The sequence below is a fragment of the Tasmannia lanceolata genome, unplaced genomic scaffold (genome assembly GCF_043159265.1).
Source record: "Tasmannia lanceolata isolate RefF3 unplaced genomic scaffold, GAP_Taslan_0.1 ptg000018l, whole genome shotgun sequence".
NCBI lineage: Eukaryota > Viridiplantae > Streptophyta > Magnoliopsida > Canellales > Winteraceae > Tasmannia > Tasmannia lanceolata.
Window position 1 is genome coordinate 58,767,385 of NW_027518695.1, and position 17,423 is coordinate 58,784,807.

The 17,423-nt window shown below is 36.6% G+C and overlaps 1 protein-coding gene and 2 long non-coding RNA genes across 5 annotated transcripts in view; all 3 read left to right on the top strand.

Annotated features, from left to right (window-relative positions):
- The window catches only part of LOC143850537 (receptor-like cytosolic serine/threonine-protein kinase RBK1), a 115,294-nt gene that overhangs the window by 33,576 nt on the left and 64,295 nt on the right, over positions 1 to 17,423 (top strand). The window lies entirely within an intron of this gene.
- Positions 3,660 to 17,423, top strand: part of LOC143851492 (uncharacterized) — a 59,055-nt gene continuing 45,291 nt past the window's right edge. Inside the window, exons 1-2 of one of the 3 annotated variants that reach the window (XR_013236359.1) lie at positions 3,660 to 3,949; positions 4,047 to 4,248. This is a non-coding gene — a long non-coding RNA (uncharacterized LOC143851492). The remainder of the gene's footprint in view (positions 3,950 to 4,046; positions 4,249 to 17,423) is intronic. The other 2 variants (XR_013236360.1, XR_013236358.1) reach the window with 2 other exon arrangements.
- On the top strand, positions 10,354 to 11,174 carry LOC143850723 (uncharacterized). Its single transcript, XR_013236035.1, has 3 exons — positions 10,354 to 10,534; positions 10,934 to 11,000; positions 11,099 to 11,174. It is a non-coding gene; the product is annotated as an uncharacterized LOC143850723 (long non-coding RNA).

Genomic DNA, 17,423 nt, shown 5'->3' on the forward strand with positions numbered 1-17,423 from the left:
AATCTAGCTGTATAAATCTGCAAACAGTTGTGAAAGATCCTCTTCCGGATTCTCTGAAAATGGCTGAAAGAATATTAGTAAATATGCCAACTGAACAAATAAATCAGGAAGGTCTTGAAGACAATCATAATCTGGTAGATGTAGATTTATGTAATTCTTCTGTTGATAAGGGTGTTGAAGCTACTCATGTCGGGGAAACTAATACGGCAAACCAGAATGACAGACAGGATGGAGCATCGTGGCCTGGATTTATGGTTCGGAATAGGATTGCCCATACTTATGAGGTAATGATTGAATTGTCCTTTGTTGTGTTATTCTTCATTTCTTTTTTGTTTACATTGTTTTTAAGCTTATCGAGTAGATAATGCTGTTCTGTAAATGTCATTTAAATATACAAGGGACTTGAAATTTATATTCCTGCTGATCATAAAAAAAATTTGTTGGAATATGGCCTTCTTCTCCGGCCTTCATCTATAATAGACAGTATACATAAGGGGAAAACATGGGTTTCCATGCCCATCTCCCCATGCCATTTAGAAACTTTGAAGCCATTTATCTATCTATATCCATCTCTATACCAATTATAAGTAGAACGTTGGGGTTTACATGAACAATTCCTATTTTTAATACCAAATGTAAATAAAATAAATGAAAATCTAGGCTGTTTTGTAAATCTCTCTATCCAGCCCCTAGGATATTTAAAACCCTAGAAATGTAAATCTCTCTCTATTAATCATCTATGCTGTTTAAAATTCTAAAAATGTAAGTCTATCTCCGTTAGGTCCTTACCCATTCAAAAGATTCAAAACCATATAAATGTAAATCTCTCTCTATTAAGCTTGTCAAAGCATAAAAGATTAAATACTGCCCTTCTCCAACAGCTTAAGCTTTTGGAGAATTCGACAAGTTTCTAACATGGTATCAGAGCCAAAAGTCTCGAGTTCAAACCTCCCCGATGTCAAAAGAAAAAAATCCACATGCAATGGTCGGCCCAAGGTGGGACCACATGTGCCACGTGTTTGCCAAGTGGACCACACTTGAGAGGGAGTGCTAAAGTATAAAAGATTAAATACTGCCCTTCTCCAACAGCGTAAGCTTTCGGAGAAGTCGGTAAGTTTCTAACAAAGCCTTTAGGCTATTTTAATCTTTGCATATTAGATATATAATATGTTATTTAAGCCTTATAACTGTAAATTTATATATTAATAATAAATACCTTGCACTTATAAACAATACTATGATGTGATTTAAATGCATGCACATAAAAAGAAAAAGAAAGAAAGGTGGCTCTAGTCCCCATGCATGTCACATGTATGCCATTTGATTTGTTGATATGATGGGTAACTCTGATCCGACCCATTGAAGTTGGTCCCACGTGATTGAATGATCCTAGAACCTTGATCAATAAGGTGTCTTTAGGAACTTTCCATGAAAAGCTACGGCATTGATATTTTGTATGGAGTTATCTTACAAATGGGATATTCCTGAGGCATTGGGCTATGACCATGTACACTAACTCAAGGGGACCACACATGTGTCATGTGAGACCCAAGACAGGAGTATTTACACCCACGACCCCCAACCCAAAAACAAAACATTAATCATTAGCGCATATATTTTGCATGAATATTTAATGGACTTTGTGTGGCTCCTAAGGTTATTTAAAACCTTATAAATGTAAAAGTTTCTTTGAATATTAATTCTATACTTATATATAAAGCTGAATGTGGTACGCTGTGGTTGTGCCACGTGGCACACCTCTGCAAACCGCTTCTTTTCCTTCTTTTTTTAACCCTCTTTTTTTTTAAAGCAAAAAAAACCCAAACCGTTGTGGCTATTCGACAACATCACATTTTTTTTAAATTTTTCAAAAAGGGTGTGGCTTTTCAGAAACGTTTTATAACTTAAAACGCTAATCCTATTCTAACGGTTCTTCAACTCGCCCTCCGACTTGCTTTCCGTTTCAGGTACGAGAGCCCCCTCCTCCTTTTTATTTGGTAAAAAAACATTTAAGTAGCATTTTTCAAAAGAATGAAGAAATTTATCCTGAAAATTGGGTTTTTTGCGTTGAGAACAGATTTGGGTTTGTAACAGAAACCTAAATTTTTTACACGAAAAAAATTAAATAATCACTAACCCCTTTGTGGTTGAATCCCTCTTTGTTAGAGTGTTCGAGTGCTTGAAAATATCTCTTTATCGCCTCATTTAATTTGGAGAAATTCTAATAATCTTTGATATCCAAGAGCCGCTGCACTACGGGTCTCTAATATCGTTTTCTGCAAGTGAAGAAGACGAGAGAGTAGAAGCAAATTAAATTAAAATAACAATATCTTGGAAAATGACAAGAAAAGAAATTTGTTTTTATCCCTTCATATCATGTTCTTTTTCCCAATATAAGGCACATCAATCTAAACCTGGCAAAAAGTACAAAAGTTTTTTTTGGCTTTTTTTTTCCGTAATTGTCATAATTTTTTAATTTTCTTTGTATGTTTTTTGGTAATTGTCATATTTTAATACATTCTATTGGTATTTTTTTTGGTAATTTTTCTACTTTGCTTCCTTTTGTCATTAATTTTTCATTTAAAACTTAGTACCCGCATGATTATTATAAATTGCTTTTATCTATTGCTAGCCACCTTTGCCCAAATCGTACTTCTGCAGCAAAGGATGGGCGACAAGCTGAAAAGTACATTCGGCGAAAGTGGCTAGCGAATCCCTATTTAAAAAAACAAATCTTAAAAAAAGTATTATAATATTATTTAAACCCAAGTTTTAAAATTTTATATATAAACTTTAAAATTTATAAAATTAAAAAGGGATCCTTTTGATTTAATAATTTTAAATATATTTATAAAAGGAATTTATAAATTAAGGATTTTACATATTTATAAATTAAGGAAACTGAGAGTAAATATTTATAAATTAAGGATTTTACATATTCATTTGGAAGGTTGCTATGAGAGTAAAACGGGGAGACGTGGGATATTTTAGGGATGCAATGAAATCATTAAGGAAACTGAGAGTAAATAAGGAGACGTAGGATATTTTAGGGATCATGGAAATGGTTGATGAAATTGGAATTCTTTTCACTGGATGCAATGAAATTGGAATTCTATTTAACTTCCATCTCTTAAAATCTTTTTTTCATTTTTTTTCTTCTTTAATTATATGCACACTTTTTGACCAATTCTGTATTCTAATGGTGGAATTACAGTGCGTTTATTCTGGACTTGCGAATTGGAAATCTGCTTGGGCAATGGAACCAGTGTATATGATTGCATATGAGATTAGGGTTATTGCAGAAAAGGTATGAATCTCAATCTTGGTCTTTATATCTACACATCTGCATTTGGTTTAATCCCTCTCTTCATTTGGATCTTTTCTCTGTGTTGTCTTTTTCTTATTCCTTTAGGGGTTTTATTTCCATAATTCCATTTCATTGGTTAAATAAGCCCCTTTAAGTTGTTCTTTATTTCCTTCTATATAAAGTCCTTGCTATCTGAATGAAAACCAATTTTGTATGCAAAGTGACTACCATACAGTCAAGATTGTTCACTATATATCAGTCATGCTAATCTTTATTACCATGAAATTTTTTTTTATTGTAGAAGAGATTTTATTTCCTCTAAGTTAGTGATCTTCTTCATATTTCCTCTAGCTGTAATATTTACACACATATATGTTGATATTTCTTTACCTGACATTTGTATGTAGCAATGTTTCGATTGCTTGATTTATTAATTTTAATAGTAGCGATTACCGTGAATTACAGATATATTGATTATTTGATTCAGTTTTTGTTGGCTGCCTGGTGGGAAAAACACATGTTTCATTTTGTTTAGGGTTCTTCTCTTTCTTTCTAAGTGGGACAGAACTAATACTATTTTCGTCGATTCCCATTGAAAGGTGATGCTGACATGATTAGACACATGAGCAAGACCATATTCAAGTAAGTAGTTATGACTTAGGAGTGATTTTCGGATTGGCCTTATTATAATTTGTGATTAGCAGCACATCAATTTTGTTTAACTGTTGATGTTTTATAGGTCACACCAAAGATCTTACCCATTAATGTTTGCTGAGATCGATCAATGCAGCGTATAGTGCATGAAGCGTGGTACCTGAAAAATTTATGCAAGAGAGACAAAAAATGTAAGCCGGGAGTTGCAACTAGATGGGTCAATTGAGTGGATGGATGATGAAGATATCAACCAAATACCTACCCTGCACATCGGGAACTTCTCATAAGTTGAGTCTCCTTGGTATTCCTTTTCACATGTAAATGTTTTTCCATGTTCATTGAATGTCTAAAAGAACAATCCATCTATGGCTTTAATTTTTTTGCGTGTGAAAAACCACATAGATATGTGGCTAAATCAATACCATATTCAAGTTAATTTCAGTTATGCCATGGGTGAGAAGGTACAGATAACACACAATACTACAGTTGATTGTGTGAGAATGAAATTGTGTTGAAAAATTAGCATTGGAAACTTATGGACTAAATGTTCCATTTACATTTCTGGGTTATTTTGTCATGTTAAACATCACATTTTCTCCATTGTTTCAATTTGAGACGACAAACCTGATTTGTAAATCACCAAATCCTCAAGTATATTTTGCTATGTATTTCTGAGGTTTAAATTTTCCTGTCCTTCATCTCCATACATCTCTGGATTTAAGCTTCTTATTCCATTTCTATATCTGTATTTTTTTCATGTTAAATGAAATTTATGAATTCCTTATTTGGCAGGGAGGTAAGAGGTGGTTGAGGTGGCTAGCAAAATGGGAATAAATGAGACTAAGGGTTCAAGTGAGGGTGTAGTTCATTTCTCTTTAGTTTGTGAATTTAAAAACGGGGCAAATACAGACTTTCATTTCATATGTAGTTTCTATTGCTAATCACATCACCATAGACAAAAAAATTACCACAGATGCAATATTTACTTATGTATAAACTGTGAAAGTTAATGATTATTTCCTACTATGTCAGTCACTTTGTTTGTTTAAGAGCAGTACTGATTAAATATATAACTCAACACAACTGAATAGTAGAACGAGGATAACCTGGGTAAATAATTCACTGATTGTTGTAGGAGATCAAAATAGTAAGCTTATGTAGTTGGTAAGCTGTCAACATAACATGTCCATGATACCATTCCAAAAAAAAAAAAAAAAAAAACATAACATGTCCATGGGTGGAAGAGATTTGTTTGAATACCGATATTATCAATATCATTGTGTAGGGTATGCTCAGGAATCCCTCTTAGTTAAGTCGGCCCGTCATGGTCAAATCCCAATCTTTGGGAAGAGGCCTTTGTGAGAAATAAATTTGTAATCATCAATCTTTTTTAACCAGTTCTTGTAGAAAATCAGCATGATAATAGATCAAGCTGCATCAATATTATTTCCAGCCTTTGGGATTGGAGTTATACTCATTATAGGGAGAAATAAATCTCATAGAACCTACTCAAATGTAAGAAACTGTATTCACTATTTTCTCACATTTCCAAATTGCATATTTTGTTATGATTGTATTTTTTTTTAAGAAGGTTTTAAATCACACTTTTTTTGCTGTCCCATGCATCGCACGGGTTGGCCCACTAGTATATTATAAAATAAAATTTCTTTATAGCTACTAAATATCTTATACATGCAAATTCCTATAAAGCTATTAAGTGCCGTATATCTGTAAATTCCTTTATCTATTAAATTACTAATTTTTTGAAGCTCCAACTCTGTTTTACATGATAAAAAACTACTCAGCTGCGCCAATTGAGTACTCGACCGGGTCGTGCCGAGTCGACTAGGATTTTCTTCAAACGTGTTTTGACCACATCCGTGTTTTGAAACACTGCCTAAAACGGCCAAAGTTGGGACCCATGCCATTCATCTTGCGATCAAACATGGTTTGGGAATCCAGAGTGTGATAAATAAGGAAACAACAAGTGGAGAAGGAAACGGTGAACTCAAGTTGAACCCAAAGCAAAGTTCAAATCCGAGACCTGGAGTGAAATGGATTAGTTCATAGTTGAACGAAACCTGAAATAAGCAAAAGGTAAATAAAAAATCGATGCAACTTAGTATGCGAGGACATTGACATTGACACACCATCGCGGGTGCTAGAGCCGTCGACTGCACTAGCTAGGAAGGGTCTGCCAAAAGGGAGATGGGTCAGCCAAATGGCATAGTTCGAGAGGTGGAAGGCAAACAATGGAGAATCAATTTGACCCGGTGAACATCAGGGTTGCCACACCGGTATTCTAGGGTCGATCGGGGCTCATTCCAGAACTGGGCTGAGTCAACGAGTCAGTTTCCGGCAAGATATCACATTCTTTCGCTTTTAATGTCCATTCGTCTGTAGAATGGTCAAAGCCTAGATTTTTATCACCCACAGCAAGATGATGGCGATCATCATTGCTTCTAACCAAAGGAGAGAGGCGTCGATCTACAAAGCACCTATAACCCTTTACTTGATTTGGCACCTCTCTCCAAACCCTAATAACATTATATGTTTTTGACCTTCCGGCTATATGATTGATCACAGATCTACGGTGTCGATCATCTTGAGAGTAGAACGCATAGGAAACCCTATTTGCTTTGTTCGCATTAGACTTTCCAGTTGTTGGATGTATGAGTGTTCTACAGTGGAGACCACTTGGTGAATAAAAAAACCCAACAATGTGCTGAACATTTTGCAACCGGCGGATTACCTATCTTGAGCGCTGGAAACCCAACAACCGCCATGACAACGTCTTCCTCCTCTAGTGTAATATTCCTCTTTAAGGAACCCCTATACTTTCCAGCCTCCAACACCGTTGGATGTATCGGTGTTTACGGTGGTGGGGGAACCAAAAAACCCAACAAGGTTCTATCTTGAGCGATGGATTCATTCTCCACTGTATTCAAAATTTGAATAAGCCTAGGCCGCCACGACGTCATCTTCCTCCTCTAGTATAATGTTCTTTAAGGAATCCTTAGACCTTCCAGCTGTTGGATGTATCGGTGTTCTATGTTGGAGACTACTTCGTGAACCAAAAAACCCAACAAGGTGCTGGACATTTTGCAACCGACGGATTACCTATCTTGAGCGATGTGTTCATATTCTCCATAGATTCAAAATTTGAACAAACATAGGCTGCCACGACCTCATCTTCCTCCTCTACAGTAATGTTCCTCTGTAACGAATCCCCGGCCTTCCCCATCAGTCTGGGCTTTTGGGTATAGTGGTTAAGGTATTTACAATTGGTGTAAGAGCAAAACCACGTCGACGGTACATGTGATTGTGGTAGTGAACCCGATGCAGTGAATCTGTGGCAGCATGCCCTTCACAGAGAGCCATGTGGTAGTGACCCGCTTGGCAGTGTGCCCACCGAGTACTTTGGACTCTGGCCGTGGGGGTATTGTGTAATGCTCCTCTTTAAGGAATCCCTGGCCTTCCCCATTAGTCCAAGCTTTTGGGCGTAATGGTTGAGATCTGCTATGGATTGCTCAAACCGCATCATCGTCATCGCAAGAGATACCCTCGATCATTCCTGCCTGCAGCAGTGACCATGCAAACAGATTTTTTATCGGGGTAGACTTGGCTACGCTGGCCCTTAGTCTTCATTTCTCACCGTCACTGGAAACCATTGCTCACCGACCCTCATTTTCACCTCATAGTGCAAGGATTGCCATTCTACAACCCTCAATGGAGTCCTTGTCGATCTCTCTCACTTGACCGAAATGGATCCAATGGCAGTAAAGGTCTCAACTACCCAAGCATGTAATGGAATGACTTAGTACTAGCTAAGCTTGCTGGGTGCCAAGGGTAGAGGCTGTCCAGTACACCGCCCATGGGTCCACCAATTCGAGAGGTGTGTGTTTCGGATTTTTCTTTGGCTACCTCAAATAGGTACGTGCCTGGTCCTATGAGTTTAGTTTTCAGGCCAAATGCGATTCCTCATTTTCTTCTAGCCCATTCCTTCAAAATTTCAATCTCCATTTATATCCATGTAATTCTTTATTCAAGCAGTGCTTCAAAAGTCTTCATTTCATCTCTACCATTTTTATTTCATTATTATCTTCGGTTCCTCATTTTTCATTGACATGGTGACAATGCTGCCTCTATTCTTTTTTATCTGCTACTTGGCTGCTCTAAACTGATAGGTAACATGAGAGAAACGAACACAAAATTGTGAAGTTGCGGGAGTGGTATTCGAACCATAGTTTCAAAACTCCCCCACGTCATCATGGACTCCCCTGAGTCAACTCCCTTCTCCCCTGGCCGCGTTCCACAATTTTCATTACAAAGTCAATAAAAACTCCTTTGACTCTCCCTGGTCATGACTATGTTGTTCCGAGTTGACTGGGATTTTCTTCGGACGTGTTTTGACCCACATCCGCATTTTGAAACACTTATTCGAACCAGAGTAATGAGTAGGGGTAAGCATTAAAGGAAGAGAGAAGCTTTCGAAAGATATGGCTTACAACCCGTGTATGACAGATTTCAAAAAAGTTGGAAGGCCTGCTTCTTTTACTAAGACAGGGGTTCCATATTGATCAATTCCTTATCTGTAGCTACTCACTAATCTTCATGTTCTCTTTGATTTTGCCTTGTGAATCTGATGTCCTAATTTGTACTATCATTTCTTTGTCCTTTCTATACTCGATTTTTTAGCAGATTTTTACATTTGCTTCTTGAGAAGTAGTTTGGGAATATGCATCTTGAATAGAACCAGCCACCTGCTCCATTCTCCTTAATCCTAGTTTTTAATTGTTCTCATTTGATATTTTGTCTTTACCTTGTTCCTGATTTCTTTCTCTTTTTCAGTCATCTTTCTAGCCCCGAACTTCAAGCACTCTCTCAAAAACCTCAATATTGGGCCAAATCACGTCTCTGCAGCTGATTCAATCCATAAAAAAACCTTAGGTGTAGTCCATAAGATCAGTTAAGCTTGGAACTTATGCTTAACAACACTCCAAGGTAGTGGCCACTTCCTCAACAGATCACTACCATGGACTTACCTTTCCTTTTCATCCATCGTCCTTTGATCCAGTCTTGGCGTAGATTTTGCATTGCATCAATCCCTCTCTATTAGAGAGAATTTGACTTCGAGCTCGGAGAGATGTACTGAAGAAATTCTTCCGTAAAGTCAAATAGTCAAAGCGAATGATGTGCAGATTCCCTTGTTAATTATGTCGGTTTCGTAGCCGAGGCCCATGTGAGTTTCCTTTGGCCTTCTTGGTGTTGCTATTTTTGTTTTGCTTTATTAATATATTTCACTTGTTCAAAAAAAAAAAAAGTAGATGCGGTCTTGATTTTTATGACTTTTATATCTAAGATGAATACTTTTTTGCTTAGGAGTTTCCTCAAACAGTGGTACTGCCTTTTTAGCTGGATCAAGATTCATGTGAGCATTAGCAATATCACAGTAATAACCAAGCCTCTGTTTTGCATTTTATCAAACAATTGATGTACACATGTGCTGCCATATAGGCTTTGTTTTATGATTACTATTTAGTTACGACGGTGTTCCTCCTTTTTCTTGTAGCTTATAAAGAAACCTAGATCCTCCCCATCATTCTTGTAGACATCAAATCCTTGTAGAATTTTGGTTGGTGCATCTCCTCATTTGGATATTCATCATAATCGGACTCATAAAAAATATCTGACAAGGCTGTCATTTTCAGAAATGTCGATTTCTTCTTTTTCACAATCCTCCTTTCTCCCCCTTTATCTCTACTATATTTTGTTTCTAAGGAATATGTTGTTTTGATGCCTTGCTGCTTCTGTTTGCACTTTCCTTACCATAAAAAGTCGGTTGTAAACTTTTCATTCTTGATGATACCACTCCATGTATCTTGAATGACATAAAAATATATAGTAAATTTGTGGATTAGCCGAGCTTTGCTCAATGTTATTCTCCCATTGGAAGAGAACTTTTTTTCCCATGATGCTAGTGTTCCCCACACACAAACACTAAGATGACAAATTGGAAGTGGGAGAGTGAGGGGAAAACAATGGGGTGCCAGTGTATTTTTTATTTTTATTTTTCTATGACGTGGCTTAGAGTCACACCTTAGTAAATAGGTTGAGAACAACCACGTGAGAAAGATTACATAATACTTGTTGAAAACTTGAAATTGATGTGTCAATGAGGTATCATTATATGAAAAGCCATAATATAATGTTCTTGATTTCTCTTCTTTTATTTTTTGTAATTCCTATTCATCATCAGGATAAAATAACACTGGTTGATGTTTAACACATTTGTTCTATTCCAACTTTTGCACATTTGAAATCTCAAGTTATGGACTTATGTCACACATTTTTTGTTAATCGAGTTGGTAGTTTTTTCTCCATGCAGTGGGATGAAGATTCGATTGAGTCCTCGTCAAAAAATTCACCAAATCGTTCGAGGGAAATTTGTTTGCCTAGCCCAAAGAACAACGCAATATCTCCGTTGAATAAGCGAGGTGGGACGAGATATAGGAGAAAAAATAAGAGGTGGAGTTTACAGGAAGAAGAGGCTTTAAGAGATGCCGTGCAAAAGTAGGTAGTTGTTTGGGCTGGGAAAAATAATATCCGAAAATTCCTGTTTATTTTCTATTATTCTTTAATAATTATTGTTAATTGCAGTTTTTGTGTCCATTATAAAGTCATGTGGTAAGTTTACTATCCCTACCTTGACATGATTGTGTCTATTATTAGAATCTAATATATAAAAAGAGGGGTTGGGCCTCTAGCTCACTGGGTAAGGCTTTGTTCTTTGACTTTGAGGTCGGTGGTTCAATCCCAGCTTACCTACCAAAAAAAAGAAAAAAATTTGATTGTGTCTATATGTTCAATTATCTCAAGTTCTCTATCTATTTCTTTGTCTTCTCATTTTCCTGAAGAGATTGATGAGGGTTAACCTTTGTACGCACTCATGTTATCTTTTTTCCTGTGAAGGCATGGCACGGGAAGATGGGCATTCATTTTGAATCGCTATACTGAAAACTTCGAGGAGAGAACACCGGTAATTATGATGTCATTGCTCATTTAAAATGAAATCGCTTATGCTGTTTTGTATTCTCGATGGAGGTGGGTTTGATAATGAAAGCTCACATTGCACAGATTGATTTGAAGGACAAGTGGCGAAATATGGTGCATTAGCTTATTTGATATGCATTGAGTGGTCCTTCAACTTATCAGGTACATTGTCTATTTGTCGTATTTATTTGTGCATTTTCGCTTTTCGTATGCTGGCTGTCTGCTAGAGTCCTATTATTGCTGAAAAAGGTATTATAAGTATTTTTGGAATTGGCCAAACTTATTATTATCTTTTGAAATCTTTTGCTCTGTAAATGCTCAGTTCCTAATATTTGATTGGTTAACATTCAATCCCTTAAATGTGTCTGTAATTAAGGAAGTTACCAAGACATCACTTTGTTAGTTTTACGTAAATCTCTGAGGTTAATCTATTAGTCTTGCTTTGGTTCTCTAACATGTGGTTGCGTCTTTGTGTGTTGATGCAATTGTTAGCCCCTTAAAGAAGAAGCATTGACATCTCATTCTTTTCCTTTTTATTTGCGAGGTTAATTTATTAGTCTTGCTTTGGTTCTCTAACCTTTGGTTGCGTCTTTATGTGTTGATGGAATTGTTAGCCCCTTGAAGAAGAAGCATTGACATCTCTCTCTTTTCCTTTTTGCTCTTAAGGGGGTGGGGGTGGGGGTGGAGGTGTTTCTTTTAGTTTTGTGGGTTTTGGATTTTTCATCATGTTGGTTTCGGGGTTTTCATCATGTTTCTGACTTTTCGATTGTAATGACTTAAGATTGTAGGGACCACCCACTTAAGTCAACACCTTATAACTTAAGTGATCTTTTAAGTTATATGTGATGGGGACTATCATTTTAAATAGTTTACATTATGTTAGTCACTTAAGAAGGATCGTAGGGTTCCCATTCGAAAAAAAAGGAAGGATTGTAGGGTTATATTAGAATAGGTTCAACGGTTACTTGAGTATTAGAAGGGGTTTTGTGTTGTAAACTGAACAATTTTTTACAGTATTGAAATTTGTGAATGAGCTTTTTCTGCAGTCTGCACTAAGATGGCGCACAAACAGTAGCAACACCTCTCTCTCTCTCTCTCTCTCTCTCTCTCTCTCTCTCTCTCTCTCTCTCTCTATTGCCTTCCAAAGCTTGAACTTCCCCCTATAGGGAAAGAGCTCCCGATTAGCTCAGACAAACCTACTCGAAAGAGTAGTTCCGACTTAGCTTTGCTCAAGAGACACTTCTCTTCGAGCCATAAATATTCATTTTTTCTTTCTAGTTGGATCGTCCTTTATGCCTGCCCAGATCCAAAAGTTTGTGATCTAGAAGGATGGGGTGAATTTGAGGATTGGGAGGTGAATTAGAGGATTGGTTAGTGAGAGGACTTGATCTAAAGGCCGGAAGAATTACGATGAGTTTACTGATTTTTCGGGAAGATTCATGCCAAAGCCTTCCCGTGATTAGGAATCAATCACAGAGAGTTATTTTTAATGGAAATCAATGATAGAAGAAAGAAATGTGCTCTTTGTGAAACTGAAATTGAAAGAGTTGTGCTTCAGTTTTGGAAGAGGGTTGATGAGCAATGTATCAGACAAGTGAGGCCTAAGATTCGCACGTGGGAACATATGAAGGCCCAAGATGAGGAAGCAATTTCTCCTTGCTGATTTCTGATTACATATTATGATGTATCAACATTTTCATAGTTTAATTCAACGTGAAATGAGCATAGAAGTATAGACATCGGAGTTAACAACCTGTCCATAAGGGTAGGTCATCAAGAAAGTGACAAACAACTCGATGCAAGTTATTTATCGCGGCTCAAGCTGTTGACTCGGGATGAGATGATAGTTAAGTGGCTGACTAACCTTGAAGATGCACATCAATATGCTCTTTGGGTAGAAGAAAGAGTGATCCATCATGGCCCTAGGTTTAATATGATCGGACAAAAGCCTACACCTGCAAACACAATGAGTTATAGTGTTGTTGGGGTGTCAAGGATTGACTAAACAGCTACTTGAAGCGATCATGCATCTCCTTTATCAAATTGAATGAGTCCCAGGACTGTTGAAGGGGTTGACCGGACTGTTACATTAAAGGAACGAGCGTTCATTGGGTCAATGATTCGATGTTTCTCTTGTGGGGAATTAGGACATGCATCCTATTCTTACTCATAAGAGTGTTGACTTTACTAACGGCGACAGCGAAGAAGAGGATCAAATATGGCCTATTTATGACTGATATCAAGACAAAGATGAGGAAATCAACATCATGGCTGTTCGGAACTAGAATTTGTTGGTTCTTGAGGAAGTCCTTGCAATTGTACCACACCATCACAAACACTCAATCCAAGAACATCCTCGCTAATGAACTTGGTACCGCTAGCAAAATCCTCGACAGGTCTCCTTACTTTGAACGTCTATGGAATGTTATGAAGCGATGTGTGAATTGTTGAAGTATAAAAGATTAAATAACGCCATCTACAACAGCTTAAGCTTTTGGAGTAATTGGTCGTTTCACATGGTATCAAAGCAATTGCTCTGGGTTCAAAACTCCTTGACATTAAAAAATCTACATGTAATGGCCAACCCAAAATAGGGGCCACATGCGCCATGTGTAAGCCAACCCTTGAAAAGACGGGGCCACACGGAGGGGGAGTGTTAAAGTATAAAAGATTAAATAACGCCATCTACAACAGCTTAAGCTTTTGAGTAATTGGTTGTTTCACATGAATGATGATATGCTCCAATCACAAACCGATACACTTCGAAGGAACACCATCTCTAGAACCTCCATGCTATAGTAGTGATCTCTATGATGGTGACCAATGGAAACCTCTTTCCTCTCAACACTCGGTCACAAACTCTCTAACATCTCTCGATTTACCTCTTTGATGTAGTGGGTGAAGGCGTTGGCCTTAGTGATGCACTTCCCAGTATAGAGCACATGTGTACGATCTAGGAGGTGTGGAAGGAGATGGACACGAATGGTCTCAAAAGAATGAACCAAATTATGTAAACTTGTTCTATTGGTGATGGTACCCTCTAGCTAAGCATTTCAGCAAATGCTCCAAGCCATAATTGATCACTTATATCTGTCCATATGCTCGAGAGTAGTATGTACGGCTGAAATAAAGTATAATCCTATTTTACTCCATAAAATATGTGCTCTCTGGACAATCAGATGATCTATGACCCCATTCATTACAGTTGGAACATTTGAAGGTAGTAGTACTATGTAGTTTGGGTCGTAGAAGTCCATGACCCATGTTCTTCTCACCCACATGTGGGCTCTTAGCAATGTTATTAGGAGGAAAAGTGGAGTTCAAATGACTAGCCACACAATCTCTAATAACTGATGTAACACCCGAAACCTTGATAATTTTTTTTAATAAAAACTTTGTTAGTGGCACCCCAAAAGTTATGAAAATTGTATGTCTATACTAACCCTAGTTGATATATTATTCAAAGAGAGACTTAAGGGGTATTTTTGGCACATGGTAAAAGTTAGCGGAGAATGAAACTTTCTTTTTTTAAGACCTATAATTTTGGCTGTATCCCCCAAACTCCAAAAAAATTGCCATATCCCATTTCCCAAAAAAATTGCCGCCCACTCCAAGTTTTGAGTGGGTATGGCAATTACTTTCTCTTCCCATTCTCATCCCATAAAGTGGGCCCATTTGAGCGGGGGCTAATATTTAGGATTCTTAGAAAGAAAAGAAATATACTAACCCATTTGGGTAGGGAGTAATATTTAGGATTCTTAGAAAGAAAAGAAATAAACTAACCCAAAAGATTTTGTAGAATCACTAGTAAATAAGAATACACAGGTAAAAACATGGGAAGTTAGAATTTAAAGCAATAAAATAATAATTAAGGAGGGAGATAAGTAAAGCCACAAGAAATTAGGGAAATTCTAATTTTTCAATCGTGCGCAACTCCCAAAAAGGGAGGTGTGCGCACGACTTACCTCCTTTCCCCCCTTCTTTTGGGCGTCATCTAGTGGGCCCCATTGGATGAAATAAATCTTTATTTTACTTCTATATATATTAAAAAAGGGAAGATTGCTTAGAGGCCAAGCAAAAGTAAAGAAGCAAGTGAGAGAAAAGATTAGAATAAGAGAGATTTTAGGGGTTTTAAAGTTAGCAAGATTGGGAAATCAAATCTCAAAAAGAATAAAATATATATATTTGGAACTCTCCCTCTCACGTCCAAATTTTTGGACGCCCATGAGAGAGAGAGAGAGAGAGAGAGAGAGAGAACTGAGAGACAGAGAGAGAGAGAGTAGAGAGAGAAAAAGAAAAGAAGAAAGAAAGGGGAGAAAGAGTGTGGATTCGTACCTTGTTTCGGACTCTTTGATCGTTATTCGGGTTTCCGCCTTTCGCAAGTAACCATCGCTTTCTTGTTCTTTCGATTTCAAGATAGGATTTTCGAGTCACGATTTGTAGGCCTTTTTAATTCGTAGTTTTCATTAGAATATTTGTGTACAATCTTTTCGAAGTGATTAAAAATATTTGATTAGCGATTTCCGCATAAGGTTTCGTGAATAATTGTATTTTATCTTATCAGTTTTATAGATCTTATGATATGACTTATTTTTTTCAAAATTTTCGTTAGATATTGCGAACAAGATTATTTTAACAATTTTTTTTAGGGTGAATATTTAGCCTTATGTACTGTTCGATTAATCCGATATGCCCAATTACATTGACTCCTCATTCTATTAAGTGATTTTCGAATGAAACCTTATGTTTCGAGTAATTTGAATCCTATGATTTTTATACAAAAATCTAGTTTCAACAACTTTATGAGATCGAGTAAGTTTTTATGAGTATTAGTGACGCTATGTATTTTGTATGTCTATTCATGTTCTTCTTGTCAGATTTAGAAGATTAGATGATCGGTTTTCAATAACATATTAGATTAAATAAATGATATAGGTATTTGTAGTGCTATGTACTTTATAAGTATAAATAAAATTTATCTGTCACTTCTAAGCATGATTTTGAGTAATTTTATTTTGGTATTATCAAATGAATAGATCTTTCTAAGATAGATTTTTTATGTAAGTTTCCATCCCAAGTAAATTGTACAAAAGATTTTTTTATATATAAATGATTTTATATATAGTTTCATTTCAGTAGTACTGTTCATTTCAAATTAATTTCATATATATATATATATATAGAGAGAGAGAGAGAGAGAGAGAAAACGGTTCCTACACATGTGTAGAGAGTTCTCTACACACTAGCTTAAAATATAGTGGGAGCCCACATTGTTTGGGTGATCCAAGCCATCCATTTTAAAGGCCCTCACATAGATAGGGTGTCTACAAAAAATCAGATCCATAGGATCATCCGAACCCTACGATTTGTGGAGGTAAAATGGATGTCTTCAAACATTCACAAATTAGTCCATTTTTTGCCTCCACAGTTCGAATGGTTAGGATGATCCTATGGATCTTATTTTTTGTGGACACCCTATCTATATGAGGGCCTTAAAAATGAATGGTTTGGATCACCCAAATAATGTGGCCCCCACTGTATTTTAAGCTAGTGTGTAGATAACTTATCTACACATATGTGTAGGAACCGTTCTCTCATATATATATATATATATATATATATATATACTGTGTTTTTTCCCATCTGTTCTAAAGTACCCAATTTAAATATTTCATGTGTGAATCTATATCAGCAACACCACCCCTAAAATTTAAATGAAATTTTGGGCATATCCGACTATGAAGTCTAAGTAATAATGGGTATAATCTACCTAGTAGTACATGCATTCAAGGTTTTAAAGAAATAATTGGGTATAATTCATCTCAGAATAAAAGGGTAAGCTTATGAGAAACTTAGAGATCGTGTGTGGCGTCAGGTCACCCCTCATCTCTGCGCAAAGATCCTTTAATTTCCGCACCACTCATGTTTTAAAGGCAGGTGATAGCAAAACTTGTTGTGTATGATTTTCAATACTTGCAATAGGAATGGAGCGATATTCTAGTTATAAATTTGTACTAATTTTTATTTCCGTTTGTTGACCGAAAATTTGTTTATCATATGCTTTTGGAATGTAATTAGAATTTTAATTGAGAAGTGCCGAATTGTTATCGTTTATATCATATAAAAAGGGTAGAAATACATGGAATTATTAAAAAAGGAAATCGGGAAGGGTGATGGGAGGCCATTGAGTCATCCCTGGAATTAAAGAAAAGATAAGTAAGATGGATACAACTTGGGAGAACTGTGCAACCCCATGTTGATGATGGAATCCTATGGAGACTATAAGACCACGCGGAACCGACCGTGTCGGCAAAGGCAACACGCTAGTTGGGAGCCAAAGTGCCTTGGGATAAAAGATTTGTATCGATTAATAAATGAATTAATTGACTTTTGCTTGTGTTATATTTTA